The 13,661-nt window shown below is 41.8% G+C and overlaps 1 pseudogene across 1 annotated transcript; it reads right to left on the reverse strand.

Annotated features, from left to right (window-relative positions):
* Nucleotides 1-10,547: 10,547 nt before the first annotated feature.
* On the reverse strand, nt 10,548-13,382 carry LOC306657377 (lys-63-specific deubiquitinase BRCC36-like; annotated as a pseudogene). The gene has a single exon. The product of its transcript is annotated as a lys-63-specific deubiquitinase BRCC36-like (transcript).
* Nucleotides 13,383-13,661: the final 279 nt, after the last annotated feature.

Here is a 13,661-nt window from a genome sequence, read left to right on the forward strand (position 1 = left end):
GGGGTGACTACACCAGAGCTACAGGCGGTTGCCAGAGGAGGGGCTGCGTGGCGAGCTGTTTGGACTCGGACCACTTCTGAACACGGAGGCCTGCCGGGAGGAGTAGGACAGGGAGGAGGAGGAGCGCGGCGGGTCGTTTGGACTCGCAGTGACTGCATTAGCGCTCCAGGCGGCTGCTCAGAGGAGAAGGCGAGTGGTGAGTTGTTTGGACTTAAAGGGACAGCTCCTGAACACAGGGGGGCTGCCTGGAGGAGAAGCGTGGTGGGTCGCTTGGTCTCGAGTGGCCGCACCAGAGCTCCGGGCGGTTGCCCAGAGGATGCGTGCAGCGGGTCACGTGGATTCAGAGCCACTCAGAGCGACCGCTCCTGAACGCCCGGGGGGTTATCTGGAGAAGGAGGAGGAACGGGGAGGGTCACTTCGACTGGGAGTGATTGATTGCCCAGGGCTACGGGTGGTTGGTGGGAGGAGGAGGCACGCAGTGAGTTTCTTGGACTCCTAGTGACTGCACCGGAATACTGGGAGGCTGTCTGGAGGAAGAGGTGTGTGGCGGGTCTCTGGGACTCAGAGCGATTGTACGGGGCCCCAGGTGGCTGCTCAGAGGAGGTGCCACATAGCCAGGCGATTAGGTGCAGAGCAGGGTCCCAGGATCTAGGAGGCTTCTTGGTGGAAGAGCCGCACAGAGACACGCTTAGGGCGGAGTGAAGGTCCCAGGCCTGTGGGCAGATTCTCTGAGGAGGGGCAGCCTAAGGAGATTCATCTGCAAAGGGGGCTCCCAGGCCCAGGAGGTAGGGCCGGGCCCCTGGGAACTTTGCAGAGGAAGGCAGCCCAGCCCAGGTGGTAGCTGTAAATTGAGGGGAACCTCTAGGAAGGAACTGACCAGCGAGACCTCCCCACCGGGTGAGTCTTCCCTGCTGGGTGAGGTTTCCCCACAAGGACGGTAAAACCAGAGACTCAGGTCCAAACAGACCTTGCCTCAGCCCGCAGCCTAGGTCCCCTTTGGATGACCATTGGTTAACAAGTGGAGGCACCTCTGCCCACTAGCAGGGATTATACGCCACCTGAAGGCCACCACTCCTAGCGAGGCAGCTTCCTTGTGTTGTACCGCATTATCAACTTCCTCCAAGACTTCAGCCTACTGAAGGCTAAGGGGGGATATATATAGAAATCTTCAGGGACATTGTAAGTCAATAGAGGAAATCTGCAATATCTCAGCGGTCCTCTGATACCTGAACAATATGAGAAAACAAGGAAAGAAAATGCCCCAAACAAATCTAGATGTTACATCAATAAAACCCAATGACAGCATGGCGGAAGAAATGACAGGAGTTTAGAATGTACATAATTAAAATGATCAGAGAAGCAAACGATGAGATGAAAGAGCAAATGCAAGCACTGAATGATCACACCAATCGACAATTAAAAGAGCAAATACAGGAAGCAAAAGATCATTTCAATAAAGAGTTAGAGATATTGAAAAAAAAAAAACAGAAATCCTTGACATGAAGGAAACAATAAACCAAATTAAGAACTCCATAGAAAGCATATCCAGTAGGATAGAACACCTGGAAGACAGAACCTCAGACATTGAAGACAAAATATTAAACCTTGAAAACAAAGTTGAACAAACAGAGAAGATGGTAAGAAATCATGAACAGAATCTACAAGAACTATGGGATATCATGAAAAGGCCAAATTTAAGAATTATTGGGATTGAGGAAGGCTTAGAGAAACAAACCAAAGGAATGAACAATCTATTCAATGAAATAATATCAGAAAATTTACCAAATCTGAAGAATGAAATGGAAAACCAAGTACAAGAGGCTTATAGGACTCCAAATACACAAAATTACAACAGACCCACACCAAGGCACATTATAATGAAAATTCCTAACATACAAAATAAAGACAGAATTTTAAAGGCTGTGAGAGAAAAGAACCAAATTACATTCAGGGGGAAACCAATACGGATATCAGCAGATTTTTCAATCCAGACCCTAAAAGCTAGAAGGGCCTGGAACAACATTTTTCAAGCTCTGAAAGAAAATGGATGCTAACCAAGAATCTTACACCCAGCAAAACTTACCTTCAAATTTGACGATGAAATAAAATCCTTCCATGATAAACAAAAGCTAAAAGAATTTACAAAAAGAAAGCCAGCATTACAGAACATTCTCAGCAAAATATTCCATGAGGAAGAGATGAAAAACAAAGAAGCAAATCAGCAAAGGGAGGAATTATCCTAAAGGAATTGTCAAATAAAGGAGGAACCAAGTTGTGTCAAACAAATAAATAAATAAAATTTAAAAAATGAACCAAATGACCGGGAAACCAAATCATATCTCTATAATAACCCTGAATGTTAATAGCCTGAATTCATCAATCAAAAGACATAGACTGGCAGATTGGATTAAAAAGAAAGACCCAACAATATGTTGCCTGCAAGAGACTCACCTCATAGTAAAAGATACCCATAGACTAAAGGTGAAAGGATGGGGAAAAACATACCATGCACATGGACTCAGCAAAAAAGCTGGAGTATCCATCCTCATTTCCGATAATGTGGACTTCAAGCCAAAGTTAGTCAGAAGATATAAAGAAGGACATTTCATACTGCTTAAGGGAAGCATAAATCAGCAAGATATAACAATCATAAACATCTATGCCCCAAACAGTGGCTCATCCATGTATGTCAAACAAATCCTTCTCAATTTCAGAAACCAAATAGACCATAACACAATAATACTAGGTGATTTTAACACGCCTCTCTCACCACTGGACAGATCTTCCAGACAAAAATTGAACAAAGAAACCATAGATCTCAATAACACAATCAATAATGTAGACTTAACGGACATTTATAGAATATACCATCCAACCAAGAGCGAATACACTTTCTTCTCAGCAGCACATGGATCCTTCTCTAAAATAGACCATATATTATGCCACAAAGCTAATGTTAGCAAATACAAGAAGATAGAGACACTACCATGTATTCTATCAGATCATAATGGATTGAAGATAGAAATAAATGAAAGAGTAAAACACAGAAACTATTCCAACACCTGGAGATTAAACAATATACTATTATATGATGAATGGATAACAGAAGATATTAGGAAGGAAATTAAAAAATTCTTAGAGGTAAATGAGAACAAAGAAACATCATATCAAAATCTCTGGGACACTATGAAAGCAGTACTTAGAGGAAAATTTATTTCCTGGAGCTCATTCAATAAAAGAAGTAAAACTCAATGAATAAACGACCTAACACTACAGCTCAAAGCCCTAGAAAAAGAAGAACAGAACAGCACCAAAAGTAGTAGAAGACAGGAAATAGTTAAACTCAGAGCTGAAATCAATGAAATTGAAACAAAAGAAACAATACAAAAAATTGACAAAATAAATAGTTGGTTCTTCTTTTTTTATTTTTTTATTTTTTTATTTTATTTTTTTTTATTGTAAACAAATGGGATACATGTTGTTTCTGTTTGTACATGGCGTAAAGGCATACCATTTGTGTAATCATAAATTTACATAGAGTAATGTTGTTTGATTCATTCTCTTATTTTTTCCCTTCCCCCCACCACTCCCACCCCTCTTTACCCTCTATACAGTACTTCCTTCCTCCATACTTGCCCCCCTCCCTAACCCTAACTCTAACCCTAACACTAACCCTTCCCTCCCCCCCATTATGTGTCATCCTCCACTTATTAGCGATATCATTCGTCCTTTGGCTTTTTGAGATTGGCTTATCTCACTTAGCATGATATTCTCCAATTTCATCCATTTGCCTGCAAATGCCATCATTTTATCATTCTTTATGGCTGAGTAATATTCCATTGTATATATATAGTACAGTTTCTTTATCCACTCATCAATTGAAGGGCATCTAGGTTGGTTCCACAGTCTGGCTATTGTGAATTGAGCAGCTATGAACATTGATGTGGCTGTGTATCTGTAGTATGCTGATTTTAAGTCCTTTGAGTATAGGCCAAGGAGTGGGATATCTGGGTCAAATGGAGGGTCCATTCCAAGTTTTCTAAGGAATCTCCACACTGCTTTCCAGAGTGGCTGCACTATTTGCAGCCCCACCAGCAATGTATGAGTGTACCTTTCTCCCCACATCCTCGCCAACACCTGTTGTTGCTCGTATTCTTGATAATCGCCATTCTAATTGGGGTGAGATGGAATCTTAGGGTGGTTTTGATTTGCATTTCTCTTATTACTAGAGATGTTGAACATTTTTCCATATGTTTGTTGATTGCTTGTAGATCTTCTTCTGTGAAGTGTCTATTCATTTCCTTAGCCCATTTGTCGACTGGATTATTTGAATTCTTGGAGTAAAGTTTTTTGAGTTCTTTATAGATTCTGGAGATCAGTGCTCTATCTGAAGTATGATTGGCAAAGATATTCTCCCATTCTGTAGGCTCTTTCTTCGCATTGCTGATAGTTTCCTTTGCTGAGAGAAAGCTTTTTAGTTTGAATCTATCCCAGTTATTGATTCTAGCTTTTATTTCTTGTGCTATGCGAGTCCTGTTAAGGAAGTCTGATCCTAGACCACAAGGTGAAGATTTGGACCTACTTTTTCTTCTATAATCTGCAGGGTCTCTGGTCTGATTCCTAGGTCCTTAATCCATTTTGAGTTTAGTTTCGTGCATGGTGAGAGATATGGGTTTAGTTTCATTCTGTTGCATATGGATTTCCAATTCTCCCAGCACCATTTGTTGAAGAGGCTATCTTTTCTCCATTGCATATTTTTGGAACCTTTGTCTAGTATGAGAAAATAGTATTTATTTGGGTTTGTGTCCGTGTCCTCTATTCTGTACCATTGATCTACCTTTCTATTTTGGTACCAATACCATGCCGTTTTTGTTACTATTGCTTTGTAGTAGAGTTGAAGATCTGGTATTGCAATACCCCCTGTTTCACTCTTCCTGCTAAGGATTCCTTTAGCTATTCTTGGTTTCTTATTTTTCCAGATGAATTTCATAATTGCTTGCTCTATTTCTGTAAGGTACGTCATTGGGATTTTCATTGGAATTGCATTGAATTTGTATAGCACTTTAGGTAGTATGGCCATTTTGACAATATTAATTCTTCCTATCCAAGAACATGGAAGATCTTTCCATCTTCTAAGGTGTTCTTTAATTTCTTTCTTTAGTGTTGTATAGTTCTCATTGTAGAGGTCTTTCACCTCTTTTGTGAGATTGATTCCCAAGTATTTTATTAATTTCGAGGCTATTGTGAATGGGGTAGTTTTCCTAATTTCTCTTTCTGAAGATTCATTACTTATGTATAAAAATGCGTTGGATTTATGGGCATTGAACTTGTAACCTGCTACTTTACTGAATTCACTTATGAGTTCTAAGAGTTTTCTGGTGGAATTTCCAGGTTCTTCTAAATATATAATCATGTCATCAGCGAACAGGGATAGTTTGAGTTCTTCTTTCCCAATTCGTATCCCTTTAATTTCTTTGGTTTGTCTAATTGCTCTGGCCAGAGTCTCAAGAACGATGTTGAACAGAAGTGGTGAAAGAGGGCATCCCTGCCTTGTTCCAGATTTAGGGGGAATGCTTTCAGTTTTTCACCATTTAGAATGATATTAGCCATGGGCTTAGCATAAATGGCCTTTACAATGTTAAGGAATGTTCCCACTATCCCTATTTTTTCTAGTGTTTTGAGCATGAAGGGGTGCTGTATTTTATCAAATGCTTTTTCTGCATCTATTGAAATAATCATGTGATTCTTGACTTTAAGTCTATTAATATGGTGAATTACGTTTATTGATTTCCTGATGTTGAACCAACCTTGCATCCCTGGGATGAAACCCACTTGATCATGGTGCACTTTCTTTTTAATATGTTTTTGTATGCAATTTGCTAAAATTTTGTTGAGAATTTTTGCGTTGATGTTCATTAAGGATATTGGTCTGAAATTTTCTTTCCTTGATGAGTCTCTGTCTGGTTTAGGTATCAGGGTGATATTGGCTTCATAGAATGAGTTTGGGAGGGTTCCCTCCTCTTCTATTTTATGGAATACTTTGAGAAGTATTGGAATGAGCTCTTCTTTAAAGGTTTTGTAGAACTGGACTGAGAACCCATCTGGTCCCGGACTTTTCTTTGTTGGTAGGCTTTTGATGACTTCTTCTATTTCCGTACTTGAAATTGGCCTATTTAAATTGTTTATGTCCTCCTCTTTCAGTTTAGGCAATTCATATGTCTCTAGAAACCTGTTGATGCCTTCGAAATTTTCTCTTTTGTTGGTGTTTAGATTTTCAAAATAGCTTCTAATTATGTTTTGCATTTCAATCCTGTCTGTTGTGATATTTCCTTGTTCATTCCGAATTTTAGTGATTTGGGTTTTCTCTCGTCTTCTCTTTGTTAGTGTGGCTAAAGGTTTATCAATTTTGTTTATTTTTTCGAAGAACCAACTATTTATTTTGTGAATTTTTTGTATTGTTTCTTTTGTTTCAATTTCATTGATTTCAGCTCTGAGTTTAACTATTTCCTGTCTTCTACTACTTTTGGTGCTGTTCTGTTCTTCTTTTTCTAGGGCTTTGAGCTGTAGTGTTAGGTCGTTTATTTGTTGAGTTTTACTTCTTTTATTAAATGCCCTCCATGAAATAAATTTCCCTCTAAGTACTGCTTTCATAGTGTCCCAGAGATTTTGATATGATGTTTCTTTGTTCTCATTTACCTCTAAGAATTTTTTAATTTCCTTCCTAATATCTTCTGTTATCCATTCATCATATAATAGCATATTGTTTAATCTCCAGATGTTGGAATAGTTTCTGTGTTTTACTCTTTCATTTATTTCTATCTTCAATCCATTATGATCTGATAGAATACATGGTAGTGTCTCTATCTTCTTGTATTTGCTAACATTAGCTTTGTGGCATAATATATGGTCTATTTTAGAGAAGGATCCATGTGCTGCTGAGAAGAAAGTGTATTCGCTCTTGGTTGGATGGTATATTCTATAAATGTCCGTTAAGTCTACATTATTGATTGTGTTATTGAGATCTATGGTTTCTTTGTTCAATTTTTGTCTGGAAGATCTGTCCAGTGGTGAGAGAGGCGTGTTAAAATCACCTAGTATTATTGTGTTATGGTCTATTTGGTTTCTGAAATTGAGAAGGATTTGTTTGACATACATGGATGAGCCACTGTTTGGGGCATAGATGTTTATGATTGTTATATCTTGCTGATTTATGCTTCCCTTAAGCAGTATGAAATGACCTTCTTTATCCCTTCTGACTAACTTTGGCTTGAAGTCCACATTATCGGAAATGAGGATGGATACTCCAGCTTTTTTGCTGAGTCCATGTGCATGGTATGTTTTTCCCCATCCTTTCACCTTTAGTCTATGGGTATCTTTTTCTATGAGGTGAGTCTCTTGCAGGCAACATATTGTTGGATCTTTCTTTTTAATCCAATCTGCCAGTCTATGTCTTTTGATTGATGAATTCAGGCCATTAACATTCAGGGTTATTATAGAGATATGATTTGGTTTCCCGGTCATTTGGTTCATTTTTTAAATTTTATTTATTTATTTGTTTGACACAACTTGGTTCCTCCTTTATTTGACAATTCCTTTAGGATAATTCCTCCCTTTGCTGATTTGCTTCTTTGTTTTTCATCTCTTCCTCATGGAATATTTTGCTGAGAATGTTCTGTAATGCTGGCTTTCTTTTTGTAAATTCTTTTAGCTTTTGTTTATCATGGAAGGATTTTATTTCATCATCAAATTTGAAGGTAAGTTTTGCTGGGTATAAGATTCTTGGTTGGCATCCATTTTCTTTCAGGGCTTGAAAAATGTTGTTCCAGGCCCTTCTAGCTTTTAGGGTCTGGATTGAAAAATCTGCTGATATCCGTATTGGTTTCCCCCTGAATGTAATTTGGTTCTTTTCTCTCACAGCCTTTAAAATTCTGTCTTTATTTTGTATGTTAGGTATTTTCATTATAATGTGCCTTGGTGTGGGTCTGTTGTAATTTTGTGTATTTGGAGTCCTATAAGCCTCTTGTACTTGGTTTTCCATTTCATTCTTCAGATTTGGGAAATTTTTGATATTATTTTATTGAATAAATTGTTCATTCCTTTGGCTTGTTTCTCTAAGCCTTCCTCAATCCCATTAATTCTTAAATTTGGCCTTTTCATGATATCCCATAGTTCTTGTAGATTCTGTTCATGATTTCTTACCATCTTCTCTGTTTGTTCAACTTTGTTTTCAAGGATATATATATTGCCTTCAATGTCTGAGGTTCTGTCTTCCAGGTGTTCTATCCTACTGGATATGCTTTCTATGGAGTTCTTAATTTGGTTTATTGTTTCCTTCATGTCAAGGATTTCTGTCTGGTTTTTTTTCAATATCTCTGACTCTTTATTGACATGATCTTTTGCTTCCTGTATTTGCTCTTTTAACTGTCGATTGGTGCGATCATTCAATGCCTGCATTTGCTCTTTCATCTCATCATTCAGTGCGTGCATTTGCTCTTTCATCTCATCGTTTGCTTCTCTGATCATTTTAATTATGTACATTCTGAACTCCTTTTCTGTCATTTCTTCCACCATGCTGTCATTGGGTTTTTTTGATGTAACATCTAGATTTGTTTGGGGCATTTTCTTTCCTTGTTTTCTCATATTGTTCAGGTATCAGTGGACCGCTGAGATGTTGCAGATTTCCTCTATTTACTTACAATGTCCCTGAAGATTTCTATATATATATCCCCCTGTAGCCTTCAGTAGGCTGAAGTCTTGGAGGAAGTTGATAATGCAGTGCTCCACAAGGAAGCTGCCTCTCTAGGAGTGGTGGCTTTCAGGTGGGGTATATTCCTTGCTAGTGTGCAAAGGTGCCTCCACTTGTTGACCAATGGTCATCCAAAGGGGAACTAGGCTGCGGGCTGAGACAAGGCCTGTTTGGGCCTGAGTCTCTGGTTTTACCGTCCTTGTGGGGAAACCTCACCCGGCAGGGAAGACTCACCCGGTGGGGAGGTCTGGCTGGTCAGTTCCTTCCTAGAGGTTCCCCTCAATTTACAGCTACTGCCTGGGCTGGACTTCCTTCCTCTGCAAAGTTCCCAGGGGCCCGGCCCTACCTCCTGGGCCTGGGAGCCTCACCCTTTGCAGATGAATCTCCTTAGGCTGCCCCTCCTCAGAGAATCTGCCCACAGGCCTGGAACCTTCACTCCGCCCCTAAGCCTGTCTCTGTGCAGCTCTTCCACCTAGAAGCCTCCTAGATCCTGGGACCCTGCTCTGCACCTAATCGCCTTGCTATGCAACCCTCCTCTGAGCAGCCACCTGGGGCCCCGTAAAATCGCTCTGAGTCCCAGAGGCCCGCCACACGCCTCTTCCTCCAGGCAGCCGCCCAGTATTCTGGTGCGGTCACTAGGAGTCCAAGAAACACTGCGTGCCTCCTCCTCCCACCAACCACCCGTAGCTCTGGGCAATCAATCACTCCGAGTCGAAGTGACCCTCCCCGTTCCTCCTCCTTCTCCAGATAACCCCCCGGGCATTCAGGAGCGGTCGCTCTGAGTGGCTCTGAATCCACGTGACCCGCTGCACGCGTCCTCTGGGCAACCGCCCGGAGCTCTGGTGCGGCCACTCGAGACCAAGCGACCCACCACGCTTCTCCTCCAGGCAGCCCCCCTGTGTTCAGGAGCTGTCCCTTTAAGTCCAAACAACTCACCACTCACCTTCTCCTCTGAGCAGCCGCCTGGAGCTCTAATGCAGTCACTGCGAGTCTAAATGACCCGCCGAGCTCCTCCTCCTCCTCCTCCTACTCCTCTGGTGGGTCCCGGTGTTCAGAAGTGGTCTGAGTTCAAACAGCTCGCCACGCAACCCCTCCTCTGGCAACCGCCTGTAGCTCTGGTGCAGTCACTCCGAATCCAAGCGGCCGTGCTCCTCCTCCTCGTCCTCCTCAGGGCAGGCCCTGGTGTTCTGAGTCCACACAACTCTCCTCGCCGCTCCTCCCCTGGGCAGCCGCTGGAGCCCCAGTGGTTGCTCTGAGTCCCAGCGCTGTGCTAAGCGGCCTCCTCTATGACGCTCCCAGTTGTCCGAGTTCACTGCTCCAGCAGGGGGAGGGGTTTCTCGCCAGCAGCTCTACTTCACAAAGTTCCCTGCATTCCGGGACTACCGTCCCATCCAGGACGCCTCCCTAACGAGAGAGAGTCACCCGGCTGCTTTGAGTTGGTCCCAAGTCTCTCAATATCTCCTTTATTGAATCCTGAGTCCTGGAGCAACATGAAATGCAGCCACCCTCTAGGCCGCCATCTTGAAACCCCACTAATCTTTACTGTACTCTGAACCCGACAGATCAGCAATCTTGAGTTTCAGCTCCTTAGAAGCAAGATGCTTCTGTCTGTAAAGACTCTGCTGAAGTCCACCATGTTTTGTCCCATTTCTAACCATCTTGGCACTGCTCTGGGTATCTAAACAGGTTTCCCACGTGTCTTTCAGAAAGGGGATTTCCTACAACCGCAGCTAACCTCCACCACCCCAGACTTCCATGATACATTTTGAGGTAACTTTTATAGAAACTTTTTTGTGAGGTTTAGGTTGAGGCTCTTTTTTAAAAAATATGTATCCAATTGCTTCAGCTTGATTTCTTCATTGAATTGTCTTTATTTGTTTGTTAAATTAGTTTGGCATATTTATGTGGGTCTATTTCTGAGTTCTCTTCTGTTCCACTGTTCTATGTGTCTATCCCTCTGCCAATACTTTAACATCTTGATTACTGTAGCTTTATAGTAAGTGAAAGTCAGGTCAAGTGAGTCCTCCAACTTTTTCTTCATCAAAATTGATATAGCTTAATTAATTTTATACTGGATATTTTCATCTGTTCCCATTTTGTCTCCTGCTTTATTCTAGGGAATAAAGTTCTTGCATAAGTTCTTCTTTTTCTTGATGTTACTCCTGCAAGTACTGTTGGTTTTGCTCCAATCTGTCCTCCAACCACTGTAGAAGAGGCCCGCTGACTGCTGACATCTGACTGCACAGATTCTTGGTAAACACTGAAACATTATGGATCTTGGTTACTGAGTCCAGATGTGTAAGGCTGTGAATCCTCCTGTATGCATCCTGCTCCTCCTGGCATAGGATCTTGAGCAGCTCCACTGCTGATATGGATTGGAATTTCAATTCTCTCATACTCTGAGTTCTTTTAGGCCTGTATGAATTGGAAGCAAGTGTAGAGTACCCTACCAGTCTTTGTATTTTTATCCTCTGTGAAACAGGAAAAAATAAGTCCTACAAAACCTTGATCCATCATCTGGTACATGGTTGTGTGCAAACATCAACGTGTGAAGGCCAAACAGTTACATGAGGATGGGAATGATACCAGCTCACAACTCTCATGGGGCGACCTGTTAATTCAGCCAACCTCTTCCGCCTCTTTTGAGGCTGCTGACAGCTGCTCTGGAGAAATTTTTACGTGGTCCTTCCTTTTATCAGAATGTCGCAAGATGATGACAGAATGAATGTGAACAATTCTGACAGTGTCCACTTTTCAGCAACTGTGCGCATTTCAGTTCCAGTATATGCAAATTTGGAGTCACTCCTTGTGTCATCATTCAACTCCCCTATGCACAGCCCCATCACCTCTTCCTTTTCTGTGCTCAAAGTGTGGTTGAGACAAACTAGGAAAGCGTCAGACTTGAGATGAACCGCCTGCACCTCCTGTACCACCTGCACTGCCATCTTGATCTGACCCTGTTCACCTCTTTCTTAACTTTAAGTCTATTGATGTAATGAATTAAATTTATTGATTTCTGGATGTTGAACCACCCTTGCATCCCTGGAATGAACCCCACTTGATGGTGCACTCACTTTATAATATATTCTTGTATGCGATTTGTTAGAATTTTAAGAATTTTTACATCTATATTCATCAGGGATATTGGTCTGAAGTTTTCTTTCCTTGATGTGTCTGTGTCTTCTTTTGGTATCACAGTGATTCTAACTTGTGGAAAAATTAGACTTCTATATTACAATAGCAAGACAATAATAAGGGGACCTGCATTGTTTCAGTGCTGAAGGAAACTGGGAGGAAGTAAATGATAAAGAGCAAAACAAATTGATGAGTTGGGAAACCAAGATGTGTTTACATTCACATTTATAGCAGAAAGGTGAGCAGTCTCATCATGGGTTGATCTTCAGCAGCAAAAACTCAAGCTCATCACAAGTTGCACTTTCCTTACAAAGGAAGAAGGGAGTAACAGACATATAGGAGATGAGGCGTGAGATAGGAGACTCAAGTACAGATCCAAGAGCATGCAGTTCCTCCAGGCAGGGAAGGATCATTAAAGACACACCAGACAGCACTGTACACCCATCAGGCTGTCTGCTTCCACAACGTGCTCATAGGACCAGCCTTGGTGGAAAGCCACATGGCAGCATCTAGGAAAATGAAAAATGCAAATATTTCCAGGAAACTCTTACATAGAAAAAAACCCCCTAAAACATAAGTAAATTCAAGTGTGATTATGGAGCATTGTGTCAAAAACTGGCAGCAAGTTCTTCTATCAACAGGGAACATATGTTCACATGCATGTAGCACATTGCTAATGTTGATATCAGCTAGGATAAGGAAGGGATTCAAGCGGAGGAATTGCCTTGGAAGGATTGTGCCCCCACACCCTGGAGTGGGAATAGAAGATTCAGTAAATTGACTGTGAAAAGACCCCATTTGTTGTATTTTTCCCTCCTTGGCATCTGCTGAGCCATTGGTATTATTGGCTTTGTTAGTCAGTTTTCCATGATTATTAGAAATACCTGAGATAAGGCAACTTACAAAGAAAAAAAGTTGTTTTGGTTGATGATTTCAGAGGTTTCGGTCCATGGACATTTGGCCCTGAGGATTTTGCAGTACATCATGGCAGGAACAAGTACAGAGGAAGGTGCTCACATTATGATAGCCAGGCGGCAAAAGAGAAAGAGGCTCCTGGAGGTCCTGATCTCCCTTCATTTGCACCCTCCTAGTGACCCACCTTTTTCCAGTTAGGACTCCCGTTAGTGGTGCACCGAGTGCCTATACTACCTTAGATGAAAGGGTTAAAACACTTGGGCCTCTGGGGGGCATTTATCCAAACCATAGAATTGGCACTGTCCACAGTGGCATCCACAGACCACCATGGGAAGACATCACCTGCCAGATCCCCTTTTCAGAACCATGAACCTTCCCACTGTGTTGAGTATGTTTTTATTTCTTTTTGTTTGTTATACAAGCAGTGAGAAAAACTTTGGGAAACATAGAGGAGTATTCCTGAGATGCTGATGTTGAAGTTATGTATGAGCAAAAACTTGAGCTAAAACATTTGTGTCCCTTTTCTGCTTCCGTGTTAATTGACATCTAGGTGATTGTTGCAAAGAAATAAAAGTTTCCATTTTTGGAGTGCATTTCTTGAGTCATGAGGATGCATTTGTTTATTGTGATCCAGGGTGGGGTGCTCAAACCCAGGCAGATCAGCAGTGGAAACCAAAGCATGTCCTGGTGCCTTCTGGCATGCTTGGCTGTGCCCCCACCCACAGGAGCATGGGGTAGTGGGTGGAGGGGTCTATAGCTGGTTGGGGTCCAGGCAGCACCTCAGGTGGGCCGGGCATTCCTGCTGCCAGGTGTCTGGTGCCTAACTCATGGTGATGTGCCCTTTGGCACACTCTTTCAGCAGGTA

Source organism: Sciurus vulgaris (genome assembly GCF_902686455.1).
Source record: "Sciurus vulgaris genome assembly, chromosome: 3".
Classification (NCBI taxonomy): Eukaryota; Metazoa; Chordata; class Mammalia; order Rodentia; family Sciuridae; genus Sciurus; species Sciurus vulgaris.